This window comes from Pongo abelii, chromosome 17 (genome assembly GCF_028885655.2).
Source record: "Pongo abelii isolate AG06213 chromosome 17, NHGRI_mPonAbe1-v2.0_pri, whole genome shotgun sequence".
Classification (NCBI taxonomy): domain Eukaryota; kingdom Metazoa; phylum Chordata; class Mammalia; order Primates; family Hominidae; genus Pongo; species Pongo abelii.
In genome coordinates this window covers 60,622,362-60,648,147 of record NC_072002.2, presented here as the reverse complement: position 1 = coordinate 60,648,147, position 25,786 = coordinate 60,622,362, and the positions used below count along the sequence as shown (strand labels likewise).

General features: G+C 45.2%; 1 protein-coding gene across 1 annotated transcript in view; it reads right to left on the bottom strand.

The window, feature by feature from the left end:
• Positions 1-24,934, bottom strand: part of ARK2N (arkadia (RNF111) N-terminal like PKA signaling regulator 2N) — a 61,510-nt gene extending 36,576 nt beyond the window's left edge. The window contains 1 exon segment of the mRNA NM_001133524.1: positions 24,691-24,934. The gene's annotated coding sequence lies outside the window, so the exon portion shown is untranslated.
• Positions 24,935-25,786: the final 852 nt, after the last annotated feature.

Sequence of the window (25,786 nt, the reverse complement as noted above, 5' to 3'; positions counted from 1 at the left end):
GGAGAGATGGCAGTGAGCCAAGATCGTACCATTGCACTCCAGCCTGGGTGACAAGAGCGAAACTCTGTCTCAAAAAAAAAAAAAAAAAATTAAAACTCAATCACTGTAATTCTCCGTATTAAGAAAACACACAGGCCAGGTGCAGTGGTTTAGACCTGTAATCCCCACACTTTGGGAGGCCAAGGCAGGTGGATCACGAGGTCAGGAGCTTGAGCCAATATGGTGAAACCCCGTCTCTACTAAAAATACAAAATTTAGTCAGGTGTGGTGGCGTGCGCCTGTAGTCCCAGCTACTTGGGAGGCTGAGGCAGAAGAATCACATCACTTGAACCCGGGAGGCGGAGGTTGCAGTGATCAGAGATTGTGCCACTGCACTCCAGCCTGGGAGACAGAGCAAGACCCCGTCTAAAAAAAAAAAAAAAAAAATACATATATATATATGTAAACTGTAATTCCATATATTACCAATTAGAAAACGAAACTTAAAAAGCAATATTCAATGAACTATGATGGCATCACTGCACTCCAGCCTAGGCAACAGAGTGAAGCCTTGTCTCAACAAATAAAAAATAAAAAGAATACAAAGCAATCCTGTGAGATGGAAAAAGTTGTAGAGAGCTGTTACACAACAATACACATATAGTTAACACTACTGTACTGCATACTTAAAATGATGTATGTAATGATGGTAAGTTTTATGTTTTTTTAACCGCTTTCTTTTTTTTTTTTTTTTGGAGACAACCTCACTCTGTTACCCAGGCTAGAGTACAGTGGCATAAACATGGCTCAGAGCAGGCTTAACATCCTGGACTCAAGTTATCTTTCTGCTTCAGCCTCCCGAGTAGCTGAGACCACAGGCATGTGTCACCATACCGCACTAATTTAAAAAAATTAAAAAATTTTTTTTCTTTATAGAGCCAGGGTCTTGCCATGTTGCCAGGGCTGTGGTGTTAAACTCCTGGCTACCTTCCAATGAGAGGCAGGACATCAACATTTCTCATCCTGCCCCCAGCTACCTGTCGCTGAGCCTAAGTTCTGGCAAGCATTGCCAGAGGAATGGGCTTCCTTCTTAACATCCCCCACTTGGGAGAACAGAGGCTCCATGATGGGGACAGCAACAATGAAAGGAGTGTGTCTATGATCACCCATGTCCTGGCACCATTTCCCATATTTATTTTAAAAACATGAATCTACACATTAAGGAAGCTCAATAAACTCCAAGTAGGATAAATGCAAAGAGAGCCACAATGAGACACATCACAATAAAAATGCTGAAACCCAAAAAAAAAAAAAAACCTTGAAAGGGAAAAATGGCTCATTACTTACAAGGAAAACTCAGTAAGATTAACAGTTGAGTTTCTAATAGAAACAATGAAAACCAGAAGGCAGTGGATAGCATATTCAAAAGTGCTCAAAGGAAGAAAAAATGTTTTTCAAAAATCCTATATCCAACAAAGCTATCTTCTAACACTGAAGGTGAAATAAACCTTCCGAGACAGACAAAAACAGAGAATTTGTTGCCAGTGGATCCAGCTTACAAGAAATACTAAAGAAATCTCGGGCCAGGTGCGGTGGCTCACGCCTGTAATCCCAGCACTTTCGGAGGCCGAAGCAGGTGGATCACGAGGTCAGGAGATCAAGACCATCCTGGTTAACATGGTGAAACCCCGTCTCTACTAAAAATGCAAAAAATTAGCAGGGCATGGTGGCGGGCACCTGTAGTCCCAGCTACTTGGTGAGGATGAGGCAGGAGAATGGCATGAACCCGGCAGGCAGAGCTTGCAGTGAGCTGAGATCACACCACTGCACTCTATCCTGGGTGACAGAGCGAGACTCCGTCTTGGCCGGGCGCAGTGGCTCACGCCTGTAATCCCAGCACTCTGGGAGGCCGAGGCAGGTGGATCACATGAGGTCCGGAGTTCGAGACCAGCCTGACCAACATGGAGAAATCCCGTCTCTACTAAAAATACAAAATTAGCCAGGCGTGGTGGCGCACACCTGTAATCCCAGCTACTCCAGAGGCTGAGGCAGGAGAATCACTTGAACCTGGGAGGCAGAGGTTGCTGTGAGCCGAGATCGCGCCATTGCACTCCAGCCTGAGTAGCAAAAGCAAAACTCCATCTCAAAAAAAAAAAGAAAAAGAAAAAGAAAAAGTAAACACAGACTAGACAGTAAATTATTTTATATTATTATTGTTAATTGTTACAGATGACAATGGTATAATGGTTGGGTTTCTTCAAAAGTTTATCTGGGCCAGGCACAGTGGCTCATGCCTGTAATATCAGCACTTTGAGAGGCTGAAGCGGGTAGATCACTTGAGGTCAGGAGTTCGAGACCAGCTTGGCCAACGTGGCGAAGCCCTGTCTCTACTAAAAATACAAAAATCAGTCAGGTTTGGCGGCACACACTTGTAATCCCAGCTACTCTGGAGGCTAAAGAGGAGGACTGCTTGAACTCAGGAGGCGGAGGTTACAGTGAGTCCAGATCGTGCCGCTGCACTCCAGCCTGGGTGACAGAGCAAGACTCCCCCTCAAAAAAAAAAAAAAAGTTTATGTGGGATGCCAGGCGTGGTCGCTCAAGCTGTAATTCCAGCACTTTGGGAGGCCAAGGCAGGAGGATTGCTTAAGCCCAGGAGTTTGAGACCAGCCTGGGTAACATCATGAGGCCCCATCTCTACAATGGGAATGACAGTGCACACCTGTGGTCCTTGCTACCTGGGAGACAGGCAGGATTGCTTGATCCCAGAAATTCCAGGCTGTAGTAAGCTATGATCGAAACACTGCACTCCAGCCTGGGCAACTGAGTGAGGTTCTATCTCAAAAAAAAAAAGGTTAAATAGAAGACTTTAGGAAAAAATTAATAAAAGTAGAAAGCATAACTAAAAACAAATGGCAAAATGTGGGTAATTATTGAAACTGTGTAATAAGTAGGTACACAGGGAATCATTATTACACATCTCTGTGTATATTTTAAAGTCTTTGAAAATATATTTGAGGCCAGGCATGGTGGCTCATGCCTGCAAATACAGTACTTTGGGAGGCCAAGGCAGCTGAATCACTTGAGGCCAGGAGTTCGAGACCAGCCTAGTCAACATGGCGAAACCCCGTCACTACTAAAAATACAAAAAATTAGCCAGGCGTGGTAGCACACACCTGTAGTCCCAGGTACTCTGGTGGCTGAGGCAGAATCGCTTGAACATGGGAGGCAGAGGTTGCAGTGAGTCAAGATCACACCACTGTACTCCAGCCTGGACCACAGAATGAGACTCCATCTCAAAAAAAAAAAAAATTAATTAAATTTAAATTTTAATAAAAACAAGAGGCCGGTCGCAGTGGCTCACACCTGTAATCCCAGCACTTTGGGAGGCCAAGGCCGGTGGATCACAAGGTCAGGAGTACAAGACCAGCCTGGTCAACACGGTGGAACCCCGTCTCTACTAAAAATAAAAAAAAATTAGCCAGGCATGGTGGCACATGCCTGTAGTCCCAGCTACTCAGGAGGCTGAGGCAGGAGAATCACTTGAACCCGGGAGGCTGAGGCTGCAGTGAGCTTAGACCATGCCATTGCACGCCAGCCTGAGTGACAGAGCGAGACTCCGTCTCAAAAAAAAAAAAAAAAAAAAAAGATTCTGTAATAGCTCCTTTTAGCGGAGACAGGGTTCCACCACGTTGGCCAGGCTGGTCTTGAACTCCTGAACTCGTGATCCATCTGCCTCGGCCTCCCAAAGTGCTGGGATTACAGGCGTGAGCCCCCACACCCGGCCTATTAAAGAATCTTAAATCTCCCCTCCATAACAGGAAAGACATGGGAAAAATCAAAAGAAACCAGAGGGCCAGGCATGGTGGTGAACACCTGTAATCCCAGAGCTTTGGGAGGCCAACGAAGGAGAACTGCTTGAGGCAAGGAGTTTGAGACTAGCCTGGGAAACATAGCCAGACCCCATCTATACAAAAAATTTAAAAATTAGCCAGGCATGTAGAAGGATTGCTTGAGCCCAAGAGTTGGATGTGGCAGTGAGCCTTTGCACTCAGGCCTGGGCAACTAAGCAACACTGTCTCTTAAAAAGAAAGAAACAAACAAGAAAAGTTAGGGGCACTGAACTTAAAACCCAAGAAGACATTTCAAAGTTTCATTTGAGCTAATTTAAAGGTGTGTAAATATCCACTACAATATAAGGTTAGGGGCCTGGCACAGTGGCTCAACGCATGTAATCCCAGCACTTTGGAAGGCCAAGGTGGGCAGATCACTTGAGGCCAGGAGTTCAAGACCAGTCTGGCCAACATGGCGAAACCCCATCTCTACAAAAAATACAAAAATCAGCCAGGCGTGTTGGCATGCACTTGTAATCCCAGCTACTCAGGAGACTGAGACACAAGAATAGCTTGAACCCAGGAAGTGCAGGTTGCAGTGAGCTGAGACTGCACCACTGCACTGCAGCCTGGGTGACAGAGCGAGACTCTGTCATTAAAAAAAACAAAAAAAAAACCCGGCTGGCGCAGTGGCTCACACCTGTAATGCCAGCACTTTGGGAGGCCGAGGTGGGTGGATCACTGGAGGTCAGGAGTTCAAGATCAGCCTGACCAACATGGTGAAACCCCATCTCTACTAAAAATACAAAATTAGCTGAGCATGCTGGCACATGCCTGTAATCCCAGCTACTCCGGAGGCTGAGGCAGGTGAATCACTTGAACCCTGGAGGTGGAGGTTGCCGTGAGCCGAGATCATGCCATTGCACTCCAGCCTGGGTGACAAGGGTGAAACTCCATCTCTAAAAAAAAAAAGGGGCAGGGGGGAATCTGCATGAACTCACAGAACCAATACTGCCAATGCTGTAGGTAGTACTGTAGAGTCAGGATTTTAAATAAAGTCATTCCAGAGTCCACATTCTTACATTCTTTGTTTGTTTTTGTTTGTTTGTTTTGAGACGGAGTCTCACTCTGTTGCCCAGGCTGTAGTGCAGTGGCGCAATCTCAGCTCACTTGCAACCTCCACTGCCCAGGTTCAAACAATTCTCCTGCCTCAGCCTCCCAAGTAGCTGGGACTATAGGAATGTGCCACCATGCCCAGTTTCACCATTTGGCCAGACTGGTCTCAAACTTCTGACCTAAGGTAATCCGCCCACCTCAGCCTCCCAAAGTTCTGGGGTTACAGGCGTGAGCCACTGCACCTGGCCCCAGGGTCCATGTTCTTTTTTTTTTTTTTTGGAGACAGAGTCTCAGCCGGGCATAGTGGCTCAGGTCTGTAATCCCAACACTTTGGGAGGCCAAGGTGGGAGGATTATTTGAGGTCAGGAGTTCAAGACCAGCCTGGCCAACATGGTGAAACCCCATCTCAACTAAAAATACAAAAATTAGCCGGGCATGGTGGTGGGCCTGTAGTCCCAGCTACTCTACTTGGGAGGCTGAGGCAGGAGAATCGCTTGAACCTGGGAGGCGGAGAATGCAGTAAGACGAGATCACGTCACTCCAGCCTGGGCGACAGAGCAAGACTCTGTCTCAAAAAAAAAAATTGAGATGGAGTCTTGCTCTGTCGCCAGGCTGGAGTGCAGTGGCATGATCTCAGCTCACTGCAACCTCCACCTCCCGGGTTCAAGCAATTCTTCTGCCTCAGCCTCCTGAGTAGCTGGGATTACAGGCATGTGCCACCGTGCCCAGATAAATTTTTTTTTGTATTTTTAGTAAAGACGGGGTTTCACCATATTGGCCAGGCTGGTCTCGAACTCCTGACCTTGTGATCTGCCCACCTCGGCCTCCCACATTGCTGGGATTACAGGCGTGAGCCACCTCACCCAGCCAGAGTCCACATTCTTAACCACTCTTTGCTCTACAGGAAATCCTACCTACCACTACATCCTATAATAATGAGCTGTTCAATAAACTGGTAAAGTCAAGAGAAAGGATGCTTCTGTTATAATTATGCTCTTTTAACATTATGATTTTCAGTCAAAAATGCTGAAAAACATACTATCAAAAATCGGAAGCAACCAACTGGAAGCAAACATACTATCAAAAATTGGAAGCAACCTACTATCCTTCAGGAGGTGAATGGATAAATTGTGGTCATCCAGACGATGGAATATTATTCATCCATAAGAAGAAGTGAGGTACCAAGCCACAAAAGAAACTTGAATACTATTACAAAGTGAAGAAACCAATCTGAAAAAACTACATATTGTATCATTCCAATTGTATGACATTCTGGAAAAGGCAAAACTATAGAGACAACAGATCAATGGTTGCCAGAGGGTGGGGGAAGGGAAGAATGAAAAGGCCGAGCACAGAGGATTTTTAGGCCAAACTACTCTGTACAATACTGTAATGGTAGATACATGTCATTACAAATTTGCCCATACCCCTACAATGTACAACACCAACAGTGAACTCTAATATATAACCTATGAACTTTGGGTGAGAAGGACAAGTTAATGGAGGTTCATCAATTGTAATAACTGTGCCATTCTGGTGGGAGATATTTTACTTAGCATTAGGCATTTGTCCAAACCCACAGAACTGTTATTTGGTTTTATTCAACATAGAATCTCTGTGTTAATCAATAGAAAAAGAGTGAACCCTAATGTAAACTACGAACTTTAATAATGTATCAGGCCAGGCGTGGTGGCTCATGCCTGTAATACCAGCACCTTGGAAGGGTGACGCATGAGGGTTGCTTGAGATCAGCCTGGGCAACACAAGATGAAGTTTTGTAGAGACTCCATCTCTACCAAAAAAAAAAAAAATTAAATTAACGATAAATAATAATGTATCAATATTGCCTTGTCAGTTGTAACAAATATGCCAGACTAATGCAATATGTTAATAGGGCAAAATTGGTTGAGGACCCTCTGTACTTTCTGTTAAATTTTTCTGCAAACCTAAAACTCTTCTAAAAACTAAAGTCTATTAATTTTTTTTCTCAATACTGAGGAAATGAGTTAGTTGAGAGCTACCGGGGGTCAACTCTGCCCTCATGAGAGGAAAGCCTGGTTGAAAATAAAGCCCAAAAGCAGTACACAGAGCCAGTACACAAAGAGATAAAAACAGTGCCGAGATAATATCAAATGAGCACTGGATCCAATTGGGCCAGAGACCAGTTGCACACTGGATTTGTCACAGTTAAATGAATCTATTAAATCTCACTTTTGCTTTAAAAAAAAAACACAGATGATGCATACACGCACATTAAAGCCATCTTCTGCAAAAACATCTCTCATAGGAGCTAGGGTTATAGCATACAGAAAACCAGTGCAGTTAATGGGTCTACATACAGGCTTGGATAAGGCAATATGGGAGCAATCTGTACTACCTTGGCCTTTGCTTCTTAGCATTAAAACTAGTGCCTCCACGCTACACTACAGGAGTGTCACTGGGGCTGCTGGTAAACTTTAGACACAGCATAATCCTACTATGAATTAGCTGAGATCTCAATGTTTTCAAAAAGTTTCAAGAAATGTTTTTAAAAGATGTAGGTAATTTCATTTCAAAAATCCATCCAAAGAATGCTCTGGACACTAATGATTTTTTTAAATTGATGAATGTTTTACCGCATATTTGCAGGTTTTTTGAAAAGCTGTAATTGTTTTTTTTTTCGGGGGGCCGGGGGACAGAGTTTCACTCTTGTTGCCCAGGCTGGAGTGCAGTGGCGTGATCTCAGCTCACCGCAACCTCTGCCTCCCGGGTTCAAGTGATTCTCCTGCCTCAGCCTCCCGAGTAGCTGGGATTACAGGCATGCGCCACCACGCCTGGCTAATTTTTGTATTTTTACTAGAGACGGGGTTTCTCCATGTTGGTCAGGCTGGTCTTGAATACCCGACCTCATGAGATCCACCCGCCTCGGCCTCCCAAAGTGCTGGGATTACAGGCATGAGACACCGCGCCCGGCCTGAAAAGCTGTAATTTTAAAACACTACACAAGATAAACGGCCTTCCCATGTTGACAACTATCTCTAAAAAATTCTATTTAGGTTTTCAGAACATTTTAATTATTTTCATTAATTATTGCTCATAGCTAACCTAAAATGTATAATCCTGATTTCTAAGAAAAGAATATGTAGGTCAATGGCCAAAATATATTTAGATAGATATATTTAGAAGAGTTTCTGAATTTCCAACCTGCCTCTCAGGATAAGACTAGATCATGCTACACAAGTAGCCTTCTTCAACCAAATGTAAAAGTTCTGAATGTCTGTATCTTTACAAAAGATAAATTAGGTTATACACATTTAAAAGATAAGGTTTTCTTTTTTTTCCTTTTTTGAGACAGTGTCTCACTCTGTCACCCAGGCTAGAGGGCAGGGGCATGATCATCACTCACTGCACCGTCAAACCCTCAGGCTCAAGCGATCCGCCCACCTTGGTGTCCCAAGTAGTTGGGACTACAGGCACACGCCACCAAGCCCAGATAATTTTTTATAGAAACAAGGATTTCACTATGTTGCCCAGACTGGTAACAAACTCTACCCACCCTGGTCTTGCAAACTGCAGGGATTACAGACATGAGCCACCACACCTGGCCAAAGATAAGGTTTTATCTGGGCATCATAGCATGTGCCTGCAGTACCAACTATTCAGGAGGCTATGGCAGAGGATCACTTGAACCCAAGAAATTTAAGGCCAGCCTGGGTAACATAATGAGACCCCATCTCTTTGAATAATTTTTTTTAAAAAAATGTTTTAATACAGACTCCTTTAAAGTAAGTTTTCCTAATGTATTTGAAGGTTGCTATTTAGAATTTGGTTGCCCACAAATATACAAGAATACACCTTTTGTGTAAATAAAAGCACATCTACATTTCACACGTAAGAAGGGGAACAAAACAGCTCCTTGCCTTGACCTATACTTTCCCTATACATGTTTCCTTCCAATTAGAATAAACTTTGATTTTTTTTTTTTTTTTTTTTTTTTTTTGAGACAGAGTCTCGCTCTTTCACCCAGGCTGGAGTGCAGTGGCATAATCTTGGCTCACGGCAATCTCCGCCTCCCAGGTTGAGGCAATTCTCCCACCTCAGCTTCCTGAGTAGCTGGTATTCGAGGCACCGGCCACTACGCCTGGCTAATTTTTTTATTTTTAATAGTGATGGGGTTTCACCATTTAGTCCAGGCTGGTCTCGAACTCCTGACCTCAGATGATCCACCGGCCTCGGCCTCCCAAAGTGCTGGGATTACAAGCGTGAGCCACCCCGCACCCGGTCAACTTTGATTTTTTTTTGAAGCCCAGATACGTGTCACTCAAATCTCATCAGCAGCACCATTTGCCCTCATTAGGCTCCAGATCTTTCAACATACCAAGATCTTTTCTGACTCAGGATCTTGAACTCCTGGGCTCAAGTGATCCCCCAGCCTCTGCCTCCCAAAATGCTGAGATTACAGGCATAAGCCACTGCGCCCAGCCAACGTTTTGATTTTTTAAAAGATAAGTTGACATTTCAAAATCTTATATTTTTATGTTAATAATTCCCTAACCATTTAAAATTTTTGCCAGGCATGGTGGCTCACACCTGTAATCTCCAGCACTTTGGGAGGTCAAGGTAGGAGGATTGCTTGAGCTCAGGAGTTCGAAACCAGTGTAGGCAACATAGTGAGACCTCGTCCCTACTAAAAATAAGAAAAACAAGCTGGGCCACCACATGTGGTGGCTCATGCCTGTAATCCCAGCACTTTGGGAGGCCGAGGTGGGTGGATCATGAGGTCAGGAGTTCGAGACCAGCCTGGCCAACATGGTGAAACCCCATCTCTACTAAAAATACAAAAAAGTAGCCAGGCACGGTGGTGTGCGCCTGTAGTCCCAGCTACTTGGGAGGCTGAGGCAGGAGAATCACTTGAACCTGGGAGGTGGAGGTTACAGTGAGCCGAGATGGTGCCACTGCACTCCAGCCTGGGCAATAGGGTGAGGCTCCGTCTCAAAAAAAAAAAGAAAAAGAAAAAAGAAAAATAAGTTGGGCCTCATGGTGCAATGCCTATAGTCTCAGCTACTCAGAAGGCTGAGACAGGCGGATCGCCTGAGCCAGGGAGGTCAATGCTGCAGGCAGCCATGATTATGCCACTGCACCAAGCCTGGGCAACAGAGTGAGATCCTGTCCGAAAAAAAAAAAAATATATATATATATATATATATATACATATATATATTTTTTCTTTTTAAATATGATTTAGGCTGGGCGTTGAGGCTCACACCTGTAATCCCAGCACATTGGCAGGCTGAAACAGGTGGATCACCTAAGGTCAGGAGTTTGAGACCAGCCTGGCCAACATGGTGAAACCCAGTCTACTAAAAATACAAAAGTTGGCAGGGCATGGTGGTAGACACTTGTAATCCCAACTACTCAGGAGCCTGAGGCAGGAGAATCACTTGAACCCGGGAAGAGGAGGCTGCCGTGAGCCAAGATCACGCCACTGCGCTCCAGCCTAGGCAACAAGAATGAGACTCCACCTCAAAAAAAAAAAAAAGAAAAATGATTTTAGGGGCTGGGCGTGGTGGCTCACGCCTGTAATCCCAACACTTTGGGAGGCCAAGGTGGGCGGATCATGAGGTCAGGAGATCAAGACCATCCTGGCTAACATGGTAAAACCCCATCTCTATTAAAACTGCAAAAAATTAGCCGGGCATGGTTGGCGGGTGCCTGTAGTCCCATCTACTCAGGAGGCTGAGGCAGGAGAATTGCTCGAACCCAGGAGGCGGAGGTTGCAGTGAGCCCAGATCACACCAGTGCACTCCAGCCTGGGTAACAGAGCGAGACTCTGTCTCAAAAAAAAAAATTAATTAATTAATTAAATATATATATTTAATTAATTATATATATATATTTATATATATATATATATATATATCTGATTTTGGCCAGGCGCTGTGGCTCACGCCTGTAATCCCAGCACTTTGGGAGGCCTATGCAGGTGGATCACCTGAGGTCAGGAGTTCCGAAACCAACCTGGCCAACATGGTGAAACCCTATCTCTACTAAAAAAACAAAAACTGGCCAGGCGTAGTGGCAGGCACCTATAATCCCAGCTGCTCAGGAGGCTGAGACAGGAGAATCACTCGAACCCGGGAGGCAGAGGTTGCAGTGAGCCAAGACTGCGCCATTGAACTCCAGCCTGGGCAACAAGAGCGAAACTCTGTCTCAAAAATATATATACATGAGATTTTAAAGGACAAAATCTGTACAAGTGGACAGTTACTCTTTACGTCAGTTACTCTTGCCTGACATTATCTGCCAAGGCATCATAAAAACAGTATGTGCCCTTCAAATAGGTATAATAATACTAGGCTTACAAAAAACTTCCATACTGTGCGTACTTAAAATTATGCTCAATGTATGCCAAATGGTTAATCAATAACAGAAAAACTATGCCATACACGGAGGGAAGAGGGAGTTATTAAGCAAGGGAGTTACTTAGCGAGGGAGTTACAGTTTAGCCTCACAGCAGTTTAGTCTAAACAAATTTTTTAAGTTATTTTTTTAATAGGCTTAGCTTGAAAACCCAAAAACTGTCAGCTGGCTTACAGTTTAAATATTAAACTATGTATGTTTATTACTGAATCTATTATTCAAAAATGATGTACTATCCTAGCACCAAAAATTAAGGAAACTGGGCACTTCTCGTATGAATAAAACTTTAAATAAACCGAAGTCAAGAGATCACAAACAAGAATATAGTTAACTCCAAGAAAATAAAAATTTCTGCCTTTAAGACAGTTATTGGCCGGGCACGGTGGCTCACGCCTATAATCCCAGCACTTTGGGAGGCCAAGGCGGGCGGATCACCTGAGGTCGGGAGTTGGAGACCAGCCTGACCAGCATGGTGAAACCTGTGTCTACTAAAAATACAAAAATTAGCCAGGCGTGGCGGTGTGCACCTGTAATCTCAGCTACTCGGGAGACTAAGGCAGGAGAATTGCTTGAACCCAGGAGGTGGAGGGTGCAGTAAGCCAAGATGACACCACTGCACTCCAGCCTGGGCAACAAGAGCGAAACTCCATCTAAAAAAAAAAAAAAAGTAGTAAGTTCTTTAATAGTTGGGAGTAAGATTAAAAAAACAAAATTTGGCCAGGCACAGGGGCTCATGCCTGTAATCCCAGCACTTTGGGAGGCCGAGGCGGGTGGATCACGAGATCAGGAGTTCAAGACCATCTTGGCTAACACAGTGAAACCTCCTCTCTACTAAAAATACAAAAACAAAATTAGCTGGGCGTGGTGGTGGGCGCCTGTAGTCTCAGCTACTCGAGAGGCTAAGGCAGGAGAATGGTGTGAACCCAGATGGTGGAGCTTGTAGTAAGCCGAGATCGCACCACTGCACTCCAGCCTGGGCAACAGAACGAGACTCCGTCTCAAAAAAAAAAAAAAAAAAAAAAAATCACCAGTTGGGTGTGGTGGCTCACTCCTGTAATCCCAGCACTTTGGGAGGCCAAGGCGGGCGAATCATGAGGTCAAGAGATTGAGACCATCCTCGCCAACATGGTCAAACCCAATCTCTACTAAAAATACAAAAATCAGACGGGCATGGTGGCGCGCAACTGTAGTCCCAACCACTTGGGAGGCTGAGGCAGGAGAATCACTTGAACCTGGGAGGTGGAGGCTGCAGTGAGCCAAGATAGCACCACTGCACTCCAGCCTGGTGACAGAGCAAGACTTCGTCTCAAAAAAAAAAAAAAAAATTCATGATAATCAGCTGTGCATCTTTAAAAACCACTCTCCATAAACTTTTAAATCAATCAATAAAAATAATAAAATAAAAACACTCTCTTAGCTCTTTGGGAAAGTTTGCCTATTCTATACCTAAACACTTAAAAAAAATGCCCCCCTCCCTGTCCAAAATGCCCAACTTAAGGTATTTTCGAAGTTTTGCCTGTTTTTTTGTTTTTATTGTTTGAGACAGGGTCTCACTCAAGTTGCCCAGGCTGCAGTGCAGTTGGCATGATCTCAGCTCACAGCAACCTCCGCCTCCTGGGTTCAAGCGATTCTCCTTCCTCAGCCTCCTGAGTAGCTGAGATTACCAGTGTATGCCAGCACGCCCAGCTAATTTTTTTATTTTTAGTAGAGTCGGGGTTTCATCATGTTGGCCAGGCTGGTCTCAAACTCCTGACCTCAAGTGATCTGCCCGCCCAGGCCTCACAAAGTACTGGGATTACAGGCATGAGCCACCACGCCCGGCCTTACCTGGTTTTTTAAATAAAAACTAGAATTGAGGATAGGGAATATGCAGACTGGAGAACAAGAGACAAATTGCAATGCATGAAGATAAAACTAGAATGAAGCAGGGCTTTCAAACATTTTTGTGGACCTACTTCCTGCTGGCTTTAGCAATTGCCACAAAAAGACTTAAAAGTTATTTCAGTTAGACAAGTTGGCTAGCACAGTAGAAAGCTATGACAATGGTGGAAGACAATCACAATACTAGTAATCATCCAAGAAAATTAACACCTAACAATTATTACCTGATTTTTCTGACTGTGGCACATGTGCACACACAGAGCAATCGAGGAAATTTAAGCCCAAGAAGTTAAGAGTTAACTTTATACATGAGGGAGGACAATAAATAGCATACTATAAGAAAGACAACTGAAAAGAAACAAATTATGCCTAAATGTTTTTACTTACTCCCTCAGCCCTCTATGTTGCATCTCCCATGAAAACAGAGATCATACTCAGTATCAGTTCACTCACAGTTCCTAACACATAATCAATATCTGGTATTTGTTGAATTGATCAACTGAGTCTTTTAAACCAAGACCACTAATGAAACAACTTGTATGCTTAAAAGTACTATTCATTTGTATATGAAAATATATTCCATTACATAGAATCAACATGATTTCTCACAGAGTAACTTCCCTTTTCTCTTTCTACATAAAACCTAAGACAAAAACTGACTCAACTGCTAATAGCCTAGTAAAGCTGTTTCCTTACATTTAGAATACTGCATGTAAAGTGACTGTGTATCTATACGCAAATATGCAAGAATCAGGCACTATGAAACTAAATATCTTCAGCGACATAACCACAAAATGAGGTAGAAAGCAGTATCTTACTAAAATTCAAATGAAGGCCCCTCTCCTCACACATTCAATTCTACGAAGAGACTCCATTGCACTCATAATACTCATCTTCCTAAATCTTTTTTGTTGTTGTTGTTAGAGACAGGGTCTCATTTCTATCACCCAGGCTGGAGTGTAGTGGCACAATCACAGCTCATTGCAGCCTCACCTTCCTAGGCTCAGGTGATTCTCCCATCTCAGCTTCCTGAGTAGCTGGGACTACAGCCGCATGCCACCAAGCCAGGCTAATTTTTGTATTTTTAGAAGAGACGGAGTTTCACCATGTCACCCAGTCTGGTCTCAAACTCCTGTATTTAAGCCATCTGCCCGCCTTGGCCTCCCAAAGTGCTGAGATGACAAGTGTGAGCCACAACACCTGGCCATAAATTTTGGTTTTTGAGGCCGGGCGCAGTAACTCATGCCTGTCATCCCAGCACTTTGGGAGGCTGAGGCAGGCAGATCACAAGGTCAGGAATTCGAGACCAGCCTGGCCAACATGCTGAAACCCCGTCTCTATTAAAAATACAAAAACTGCTGGGCGCAGCGGCTTACGCCTGTAATCCCAGCACTTTGGGAGGCCAAGGCAGGCAGATCACGAGGTCAGGAGTTCGAGACCGGCCTGGCCAACCTAGTGAAACCCCATCTCTACTAAAAATACAAAAAATTAGCCAGGCGTGGTGGCAGGCACCTGTAATCCTAGCTACTCAGGAGGCTGAGGCAGGAAAATCGCTTGAATCCAGGAGGCAGAGGTTGCAAGCAGCTGAGATTGTGCCACTGCACACCAGCCCGGGTGACATTGTGAGGCTCTGTCTCAAAAATAAAATACAAAAATTAGCCAGGCATGGTGGCACACACCTGTAATCCTAGCTACTCAGGAGGCTGAGGCAGGAGAATCGCTTGAACCTGGGAGGCGGAGGTTGCAGTGAGCTGAGATCGCGCCACTGCACTCCAGCCTGGGTGACAGAGCAAGACTCTATCTCAGAAAAAAATTTTTTTTAAAATTTGGTTTTGAAGGACTTCTTTCAATTATTTGCTGGGATTTTGAGTCAGTTTTCCCACCAAGAAGCTGCAGCATAGACAATGCAGACAATGCAAGAACCAAAGATTAGAACTAAAATAAAAAACACAGAAATACAATATAGTAGAAAGAGCCCTTTTCTCCACAGCAACTCACCCCTTCCCTTAATCCTCAAAAGAAAGAAAAGTTTGAAGAACCTATAAACAAGCATAAAAGACTCAAACTAGGACTGATGAGAGAGGATGCCCCATTCAGAGTAAGGAATTATGAGTAACAAATTAACAGAACTGGGCAATGATCACCAACAGCTACTAACATCACAGGGAACCAAATATTATGCACCTACTGATCCAAGTACCATCTATAAAGTATTCCCCTCATCCCCTGCAAAAGAAGCAAGAGAAAGAATATATATTATAGAAACAATCTGATCAAGCTTCTAAATCTAATACCAATTAACTAGAAACCCAGGGGTCAGAGAAAAACGTTTACCACCACTACCACAGGAATCCAAAGGAATGTAACTGCTAAATCCAGACTGGGAAAACTTTTGTAACTAATAATCTGCTAGGGAAAAGAAATGGAGGGGGATCCTACAGATTACAAAACGATGCAGAGACCTTATTTGGCTCTTGCTCTGACACATTTATGAGATAATAGAGAAATCTGAACACTGACTATCATATTACATTAAGGAACTATTCCTTTTTTTTTTAGTGTGGTAAGTTTTTCGGTTTTCTTTCCTTCAACAGTGAAGCTGACTGGGAAACTGGAGTGCTAAAAGGTTAGAGTACAGAAAGGGAACACTAATATTAATACAGCTGAATGGATCTATCCATAATGCGCTGAATTTGGCCTACCCGGAACTTAAATATAAATTGTGAGATTGCAACCACCAGAGATCTTGCTTGCCAGCCAACTTTTTCTCCACTGATATAAACTCTATAAATAGGTCAAGAGTGATAATGGCTGCTCAAATCACCTCATATTGCAGATATTATTACTTCTGGCATGTACCTGGACCTGCACCAGGGCTGTGAATAAACTAGCATCAAGTAAGAAGCCAAGGAAGTTATCAAATGCAAAAAAAAAAAAAAAAAAAAAGCACTGTGGCTAATGAGAGACTCTCTAAAGTACTCAAAAGCATCATCAGTGTAAATCAAGAATAATTTAAAACAGAGGTTCTTTTAATTTTTAAAAATAATTTTTTAATAGAGACAGGGTTTCACTTTGTTGCCCCGGCTGGTCTAAAACTCCTGGGCTCAAGCTACCCTCCCACCTCTGCCTCCCAAGGTGCTGAGATTACAGGTGTGAGCTACCATGCCTGGCCCTAAAAAAAAGTTCTAAATTTTCTCCAAGATTTCTGCCCTGGTCATTTTCTATCTCCTTCAGAAGACAACTCACATAAAGATGGATAACCACATGCCAGGAACTGAGGTCCCAAGATAAAAGCTGCCAAAACTCTCTCCACTATACACACCCTCAGGCTCACTGCGAAGTGCTTAGTTGATTTCAGCAGAGAAAAATAGTAAGAAACCCTTGACAATAAATTGTTGATTTAAGAATAAGCTATGTTTCTATGCTAGGTTAAAACTAAGGCAGAAAGGATACTGCTTAAATATTTAACCACATGAAGTTTTTGTTCTTAATACAGAAAGAAAAACAATCCTGTTTTCCTTAAGTTTTAGTCCACACCCAACTTCCCTATCCCCGACAATACCTTTCTCTAATTATAAGGCACCTAGCAAAATACAGACTCCAGACATTATTGTCTTTACATTATTGTAAAGGTCATTTTTTTAAACTAGTCAACTCAGTAAAAAAATAACTTCTACTGGTCACTTTGGTCAGTATCTTGTTTCTCTAATGCTAACTATGCTAATAAAAACTTAATTTCAGCCAGGCACAGTGGCTCACATCTGTAATCCCAGCACTATGAGAGGCTGAAATGGGAGGATCACTTGGGCCCAGGAGTTGGAGACCAGCCTGGCCAACATAGTAAGACCCCATCTCAATCAATCAATCAATCAATCAAAATAAACTTAATTTCTAGACTACCCAAGCACAATTCTAGTTTTTTGGTTTTTGTTTTTTTTTGAGACGGAGTCTCGCTCTGTTGCCCAGGCTGGAGTGCAGTGGCACGATCTTGGCTCACCGCAAGCTCCTCCTCCTGGGTTCATGCCATTGTCCTGCCTCAAACCTCCCAAGTAGCTGGGACTACAGGCGCCCGCCACCACGTCTGGCTAATTTTTTGTATTTTTAGTAGAGACGGGGTTTCACCATGTTAGCCAGGATGGTCTCGATCTCCTGACCTCATGATCCGCCTGCCTCAGCCTCCCAAAGTGCTGGGATTACAGGCATAAGCCACCATGCCTGGCACAATTCTAGTTTATATACATTCTTAGGAATGGCTGCTCTAAGTTTTAACAGATTTAATGTTGTTTCTCTCTGAACAACAATCAGAACTTAACTAATACACGAACTTGAATTACAAGCAAATGTATTTTGCAAATGAACTGGCATTACAAAAAAACGACATTTCCCCCCCACCTCCCGAGAGGGAGTCTTGCTCTGTTGCCCAGAGCTGGAGTGCAATGGCATGATCTCTGCTCACTGCAACTTTCACCTCCCAGATTCAAGCAATTCTCCTGCCTCAGCCTCCCAAATAGCTGGGACTACAGGCGTGCACCACCACACCCAGCTAATTTTTGTATTTTTAGTAGAAACAGGGCTTCATCATGTTGGCTAGGCTGGTCTCGAACTCCTGATCTCGTGATCCACCTGCCTCGGCTTCCCAAAGTGCTGGGATTACAGGCATGAGTCACCATGCCCAGCCCAAAAAACGACATTTAAGTTTCCAGCCTTTTCAAGCTTAGAGATACCAAGAAAAATGCTATTTTCTAATACCTTATTTAAAATGAATTTATAAAGGAAAACACTAGTTCCACACTACAGTTGTTTTGTTATGCAGTACTTTTTTCCCTTATAATCTACTTTCTCTTCTCCACATTTTAGAGCAGGAAGGAAACTCAGAAATCATCTGGTTCACTAGGTTGAGTTCTGTGGGCACAGACTGCTTGCTTGTTTTGTTTTTATTGTTTTTATTTTATTTATTTATTTATTTATTTGAGACAGTTTCCCTCTTGTTGCCCAGGCTGGAGTGCAATGGCACAATCTTGGCTCACCACAACTGCCTCCCAGGTTCAAGAGATTCTCCTGCCTCAGCCTCCCAGGTAGCTGGGATTACAGGCATGCACCACCATGTCCAACTAATTTTGTATTTTTAGTAGAGACAGGGTTTCTCCAAGTTGGTGAGGCTGGTCTCGAACTCTGAACTTCAGGTGATCCGCCCACCTTGGCCTCCCAAAGTGCTGGGATTACAGGCGTGAGCCACCGTGCCCCACCCCAAACTGCTTATTTTATGTGCCCATTACCACCTGGCACGTAAATGCTCAGTAAATAGGTTTTTAATTTAACCAGGTATAAATACCACATATGCATTAAGTCCCTGCTGATAGATTTCCACTTTAGATTAATTGTCACTTAACTAGAAAATACTCATTTAGGTAGGTTTTAAAATTACTTAAAGTCAAGTTAATAATTTAGGAATTTACACCATCTACCTATTAAGTGGCAGAGTCTGAGCAAAGAGGAATGAGGTCCCTTATTTTGAACAGACATGAAAGAGAAGAGAAACAAAACACTGTAAATTAAAGCCAAAAATCCTAACAACTAATCAAACAACTTATCAAATCTCAGTTATATTGGCTACTTTAAAGTATTTTAAAATCACATTTACTATTATCAACTGCTACAAATATGTTCTGATAAATCTGTATAATACATAGATCACATAGTTTCCTCTCCTAGCAGTTCAGGAATATAGAAGAGAACTTTAGGCCAGGCGCGGTGGCTCACACCTGTAATCCCAGCACTTTGGGAGGCAGATTACCTGAGGTCGGGAGTTTGAGACCAGCCTGACTAACATGGAGAAACCCCTTCTCTACTAAAAATACCAAATTAGCCAGGCGTGGCAGCACATGACTGTAATCCCAGCTACTCAGAAGGCTGAGGCAGGAGAATCGCTTGAACCCGGGGGGCGGAGGTTGCGGTGAGCGGAGATTGCGCCATTGCACCCCAGCCTGGGCAACAAGAGTGAAACTCCGTCTCAAAAAAAAAAAAAAAAAAGATAACTTTAAAAAAGCAAGATACTTTTTAGTTTCACCCTGCTCCTGCTCCTTACTTTTACAAGGCCCTGTAGGCTGAGTGTGAAAACTGACTGACTGAACATCAATCCCACTTCTGCTGAGAGAAGCTGCCCACACAGAAGTAAAAAACACTGCTTCTTTACTTTCAGTGGAATCATAAGAGTTCTGAAAAAGTAAGGAAAAGAGGTACAAGTAAAGGTAAAGGCTAAAAGGATTCAGAAGAGTATTATGACAACAGTCAAACTCAAAACCAAGACTGGAAATTGACAACTAAAGAAAAATAACTATCAGATTTATTTAATCTGATGACCAAGAAATCAAAATAAATAAACCAAACTAAAATAAATAAAACCAACAAAATTTATATTCACTGGGCTGGGCTCAGTGGCTCACCCCTGTAATCCTAGCACTTTGGGAGGCCAAGGTGAGCGATCACTTGAGGTCAGGAGTTCAAGACCAGCCTGGCCAACAGGGTGAAACTTCGTCTCTACCAAAAATATAAAAAAAGCTGGGTGTGGTGGCACGTGCCTGTAATCCCAGCTACTCGGGAGGCTGAGGCAGGAGAATCACTTGAACCCAGCAGGCAGAGGTTGCTGTGAGCCAAGATCCTGACACTGCACTTCAGCCTGGGTGAAAGGGCAAAACTCCATCTCAAAAAAAATTTGTATTCACTCAACTTAAGGATAATAAAGAAAAATATTTTTGTTCTTTTTTTTTTTTTTTTTTTTGAGAAAGACTCTCAGGCAGTGGCATGATCACCACTCACTGCAGCCACAAACTCCTGGGCTCAACTGCTCCTCCCATTTCAGCCTCCTGAGTAGCTGGGACTACAGGCGTGTGCCACCACACCCAGATAATCTTTTAATTTTTCTGTAGAGACAGGGTTTTGCCATGTTGCCCAGGCTGGTCTCCTGGGCTCAAGCAATCCACCGGCCTCGGCCTCCCAACGTGCTGGGATTACAGGCATGAGCCACTGCATGCAGCCCCAGAAAAATCTTTAAAAAGGAATGTCGGGGCCAGGCACGGTGGCTCCCGCCTATAATCCCAGCACTTTGGGAGGCCGAGGTGGATCACCCGAGGTCAGGAGTTCAAGACCAGCCTGGCCAACATGGTGAAACCCTGTCTCTACTAAAATACAAAAATTAGCCGGGCATGATGGCACATGCCTGCAATCCCAACTACTCGGGAGGCTGAGGCAGGAGAATCGCTTGAACTCAGGAGGTAGAGGTTGCAGTGAGCGGAGATTGTGCCATTGCACTCCAGCCTGGACATCGCAGCGAGACTCTGTCTCAAAAAAAATACATAAATAAAAATAAAAGGAATGCCTATCTCATTCTTCATATTCTACCTGGAATTCTTTCCTCCAAAAAGAAGAAAATTCCCAACCCATTAGCAGACTAATAAGGTACCTTTGCAACCTGGCCCTATCTCCATCTGCCCTATCCATTCCTTTTGAAAACTCAAGGCACTGGCCCCATTTAACCATTCAAGTGCACTGATAATCATGACTTTGGTTAGGCTGCCCTAGCCTGGCATGCTCACCTGGAAATCCAACTCAAACCTCAGGTTTAAATGTCTAAGCTCCTTAAGCACCAGGTGGCCTTGTTGGTCTTATTCACCACTATAGTTCCTGCAACTAGAGCACTGCTGGCACACAGTAAACACTCAATAAATTGTTGTTGTGAAAATAAAGATGCTCCACATGAATTATTATTATTATTTTTTTTTTTTTGAGACAAAGTCTCACTTTGTTGCCCAGGCTGGAGTGCAGTGGCACAGTCACAGCTCACTGTAGCCTCAACCTCCTGAGCGATCCTTCCACCTCAGCCCCACAAGCAGCAGGGACTAAAGATGCATACCACCCCGCCCAGCTAAGTTTCTTAATTTTTTATAGAAATGGGCTCTCAAGGCCAGGCGCGGTGGCTCACACCTGTAATCCCAGCACTTTGGGAGGCCGAGGCGGGTGATCACTTGAGGTCAGGAGTTCAAGACCAACCTGGCCAACATGGTGAAACCATGTCTCTACTAAAAATAAAAAATTAGTCAGGCGTGGTGGCAGGCACCTGTCTCAGCTACTTGGGAGGCTGACATGGAAGAATCATTTGAACCCGGGAGGCAGAGGTTGCAGTGAGCCAAGACCGTGCCACTGTACTCCAGCCTGGGTGACAGAGTAAGACTCCATCAAAAAAAAAAAAAAAAGTAAAGAAAAAAAGAAAGAACAAACAAACGAAAGAAGAAAAAGAAAGGGGTTCTCACTATGTTGCCCAGACTGGTCTCAAACTCCTGAGTTCAACTGATCCTCCCGTCTCAGCCTCCCAAAATGCTGGGATCAGAGGTGTGAGCCACTGTGCTCAGCCCCTTACAAATATTTTATCCACTCTATTTTCTGTCCCCCTTCTATATAGCTCTCCCCTTTTACAGTCTCACAACTTTTTATTCAAATTATCATATGTATTTCATTTTGCCTACAGAATTACAGTAACCCAAGAAACTTTATTTGGTCCCAAACTCTTTCCTAAAATAACAGAAGATAATGAAATCAGTATTCCTTAAAGGAACACATTAAAAATCCAACATTTAGGCCGGGTGCAGTTGCTCACAACTGTAATCCCAACACTTTGGGAGGCCAAGGCAGGAGGACTGCCTGAGCCCAAGAGTTCAAGACAAGTGTGGGCAACATAGGGAGACTCCATCTCTACAAAAAATTTAAAAATTAGCCAGGCATGGTGGCTCACACCTGTAATCCCAGCACTTTGGGAGCCGAGGCAGGCAGATCACCTGAGGTCAGGAGTTCGAGACCAGCCTGACCAACACGGAGAAAACCCGTCTCTACTAAAAATACAAAATTAGCCAGGCGTGCTGGCACATGCCTGTAATCCCAGCTAATTGGTAGGCTGAGGCAGGAGAATCGCTTGAACCCAGGAGGTGGAGGTTGCAGTGAGTGGAGATTGCACTCCAGCCTGGACAACAAGAGCGAAACTCTGTCTCAAAAAAAAAAAAAAAAAAAAATTTAAAAATTAGCTGAGTGTAGTGGCGTGAGCCTGTGGTCTCAGCTACTTGGGAGGTTGAGGTGGGAGGAATGCTTGAGCTCGGGAGGTTGAGGCTGCAGTGAGCTGTGATCATGCCACTGCATTCCAGCCTGGGTGACAGAGCAAGAGTGTCTTTAAAAAAAAAAAAAAAAAAAAAAAGCACACACACATTTTTCACCTTTTACAGGTTTTTCTCAAGTACTGTCAATTCAGTAAATATGAATACATGCTATTTCCATATCCTCAGTTACGTGCAGGAAAATGAGGAAGATCTAAGATGATTTACCAAAGTAAGGTTTGAGTCTCTAGTGTACATGAATTCCAAACTTTAAAAAGAAGAATACTGAAATTGCCTATCTATCAAGTCTGTTCATGCACGTGTCAAAAAAAGCTGTAAGATTGGGAATTCCAACAAAACAACTTCTTGTATAATGGGTAACTACAGAAGCGCACAGAATTTACTAGTCACACAATAAAGAGACTGAAAGTACCGATGTCACTATTAATATTAGAAGCAAGAAACCTTTGAAAGACACGCATTAGCCCTCAGTTCTAAAGGAACTGCTTTAAATTAGAACCTAAAGCTGAATTTATCTTTACTATATGTGTTTTGAATTAATCATAACCATAAAACAAAGAGTATTATGACAGTTACTCTCACATAAATGCATGTTAAAGTAATATAAAGTGAATAAGTAACAACTTATTCACAATTTAAAAGTGAGAACTTATTCTAACAATGGGGAAAGTTTCCAGCTCCAATATCCAGTCCATCCTATGTTTCACAAAAAGGTGTCAGAAAAAAATTTTTTTCCCATTAAGAAATCTGATTCAGGCCGGGCGCCATGGCTCACGCCTGCAACCCCAGCACTTTGGGAAGCCAAGGCGGGCGGATCACGAGGTCAGGAGGTCAAGACCAGCCTGGCCAACGTGGTGAAACCCCGTCTCTACTAAAAATACAAAAATTAGCTGGGCGTGGTGGCGCGTGCCCGTAATCCCAGCTACTCGGGAGGCTGAGGCAGGATAATTGCCTGAACCAGAACCCGAGAGGCGGAAGTTGCAGTGAGCCGAGATCTCACCACTGAACTCCATCCAGCCTGGGCTACAGAGCGAGACTCCGTCTCAAAAAAAAAAAAAAAATGGTTAGCGATGTGACTCCTAAGGACATCAGGTAGTAACTATCAATTGCAGGCCTCTAAAAATGCTTGTTAAACCAAAAGGCAATGCTCTGATTACTGGAGGAATCTAGATTGCCAAGATCAGCAAAACTACATTAGAAAGTTAATAGCTTCCATCCTTAAAATATCCCAAGAGAAGAAAGGGAGTGATTCTGTTAGCATGTACCCAATACTACACAATAATAGCCTAAGCAAAATTGGCAGATGTATTTGTAATTAAGAGGTCCAACCTTGACGAAGTATCATCAGTAGAATTTTAATTCTACTGGGTGGGAGGATTCAGAAAGCAAAAGGTCAGGCAAAAAACGAAAAACCCATCCAAGCAGAAACTGCTCAAGGATCTGGTAGGGCTCGTACCGATGTTCTCTACTTCAACCTGTGAGCATCAATTTTGTGATGGGGGCTGGCGGGGACGGGGGTCGGGGCGGGGGGCGGGGGGGTGGAGAGGACAATTTAAAAGTGAGAATGAATGGCTTGCGTAAAGGCGATAGTCTTTAACCCGGGTTCGTCAGTGTACATCCTCGCCGGTTTTGAAATAAAGTTGACAAACTCCTCAGAAGCGGTCTATTTTGGAGACTGACATATCCTCTCGCATTGACTGGAGGCGCCTGCCGACCGAAGGTAGTGGAAGCGCCGAGAGGCAGGCGGCGCCAAGCCTATAAGAAAGCCTTTTCTCCCTCCACCAAGGCCACTGCTGCCGCGGCGCCGGAGCTCTCCGCTGCAGGGGCAGGTGTCCGCGCCAGACCCCCGGCTCTCGGAGCTGGCGGAGTTGCCGCCACTGCTTCCCCCGCGGGCCTAGGAGCCGGAAAGTTGCGCGAAGACAACTCCAGGGCCGTGAAACCGCTTCCCCCGGCAGCCCGGGGACTGCGGCACCTCCAGCCTCCCCTCAGCATCCCCGGAAAAGGACTCGCCTCAACCTGGCCCCAGCGTCTGGGGGCTTGGGGTGCCAGAGCCAACTCAGCCGGGCCGGGAGGACGCGAGGGTCACCAGCGGCGGACGAGCAAGGAGGTCGGAGCGGTGCGATGCCCCCGCGTCAGCCGGCAATCCAAGCTGCGAGTTCCCGGCGCCCACCAGCCGGGCCCACCAGGACCCCGGCGTCCGGACGCCGCAGAGCCCTCACCGCGGCCCGCAGCCCTCCGATTCGCCCCGACCCCTCCCTGGGACGCAGCCCGGGACCCCCAACTCGACCAGTAGCCAGGCCGCGGCCCTGCGCCCCTTCCCGCCTCACCTGCGCTCCGCGGCGACTCCGTGCCTCCTCGCTCGATCCGCGCGCGCCCCGTCGGGGCACGCACCGAACCCCCGGCCGGGACTGTCCCCGCTGCGGTGACTCAGGACGCGACGGCCACCGCCGCCTTCTCCTCCTCGGAACAAGCCCCGGCGGCGAGCAGAGGGTCGCGGTCAGAGCCCCTGCCGGGACCAAAGTGAACCTCGCCGCCTCCGCAGCCTCTACCACCAAGTCCCTTCAGTCGTCCGAGCCGCCCCCAAGAAAATGTCACCAGAGGCCGTTCCGCTCGGCGCCTCACTTCCGCCCGGAAACACAGAGCCCGCGTCGGCCGGCTAGAGAGGACGCTGCGCCGGAGACCTCTGGAGACTGGCGCCCGAGGCCCGAGAAAAGCCAGACAGCGCCATCTGGCGCGATGGAACCCGCGCTCCTCCCGCTGCAGACCTCGGGGCGTGAAGGCGCCAGCTCCCCGGGCTTCTTTCCCGCGCTCCCTCCTTCTGTTGAGACCGTCACCTTCCCGAAATGTCTTTCCCGGGGGGTGGGAAAGCCACTCAATGCAAGCCAAGGGCAATGCCTTCAGCAAAGGACAGCGCTCCCTTTTCTGTGCGCTGCTCAGTACTCACCCCCTCCTGAAGCCCTTCCGAAAGCAGCTTGCGGTGTCTGAATCCCTGAGTCGCTCCAGCGGAGAGCCCGTGCCCTTCTCTCCCCGCTTTTTCGCGGATGCCGACAGCTGGGCTCGGGGAGACTCGGCTGAGCTCTTCTAGGGCAGCGGCACCAACATCTGCTCAAGTTTCTGCCCGGGCATCTTGCAGGCCTTGCAGATCGACCGCCACCTGCTGGTGGGACGGGGCCCGCGGGGGAGACCCCCCCCCTGCCCCGAATTCCGCCTCTGCAGTCGCCCTCCGATTTGCAGTCAGCCCTGGGGAGGGTCGGGGAAACGAGGTGGACCCGAACCCCGAGAAAGGGGAGGAGGGCGCAGGCCCACTGGCGGGTAGAGCGTTTCCCAAGGAGGAGCAGGAGATGCTGAAGACATATCTCACGACTCAGGATCTGGCCAAGGACTCGCGCTCCCCCAAAGCAAAGCAGTGTTTTGAGAAGAAAA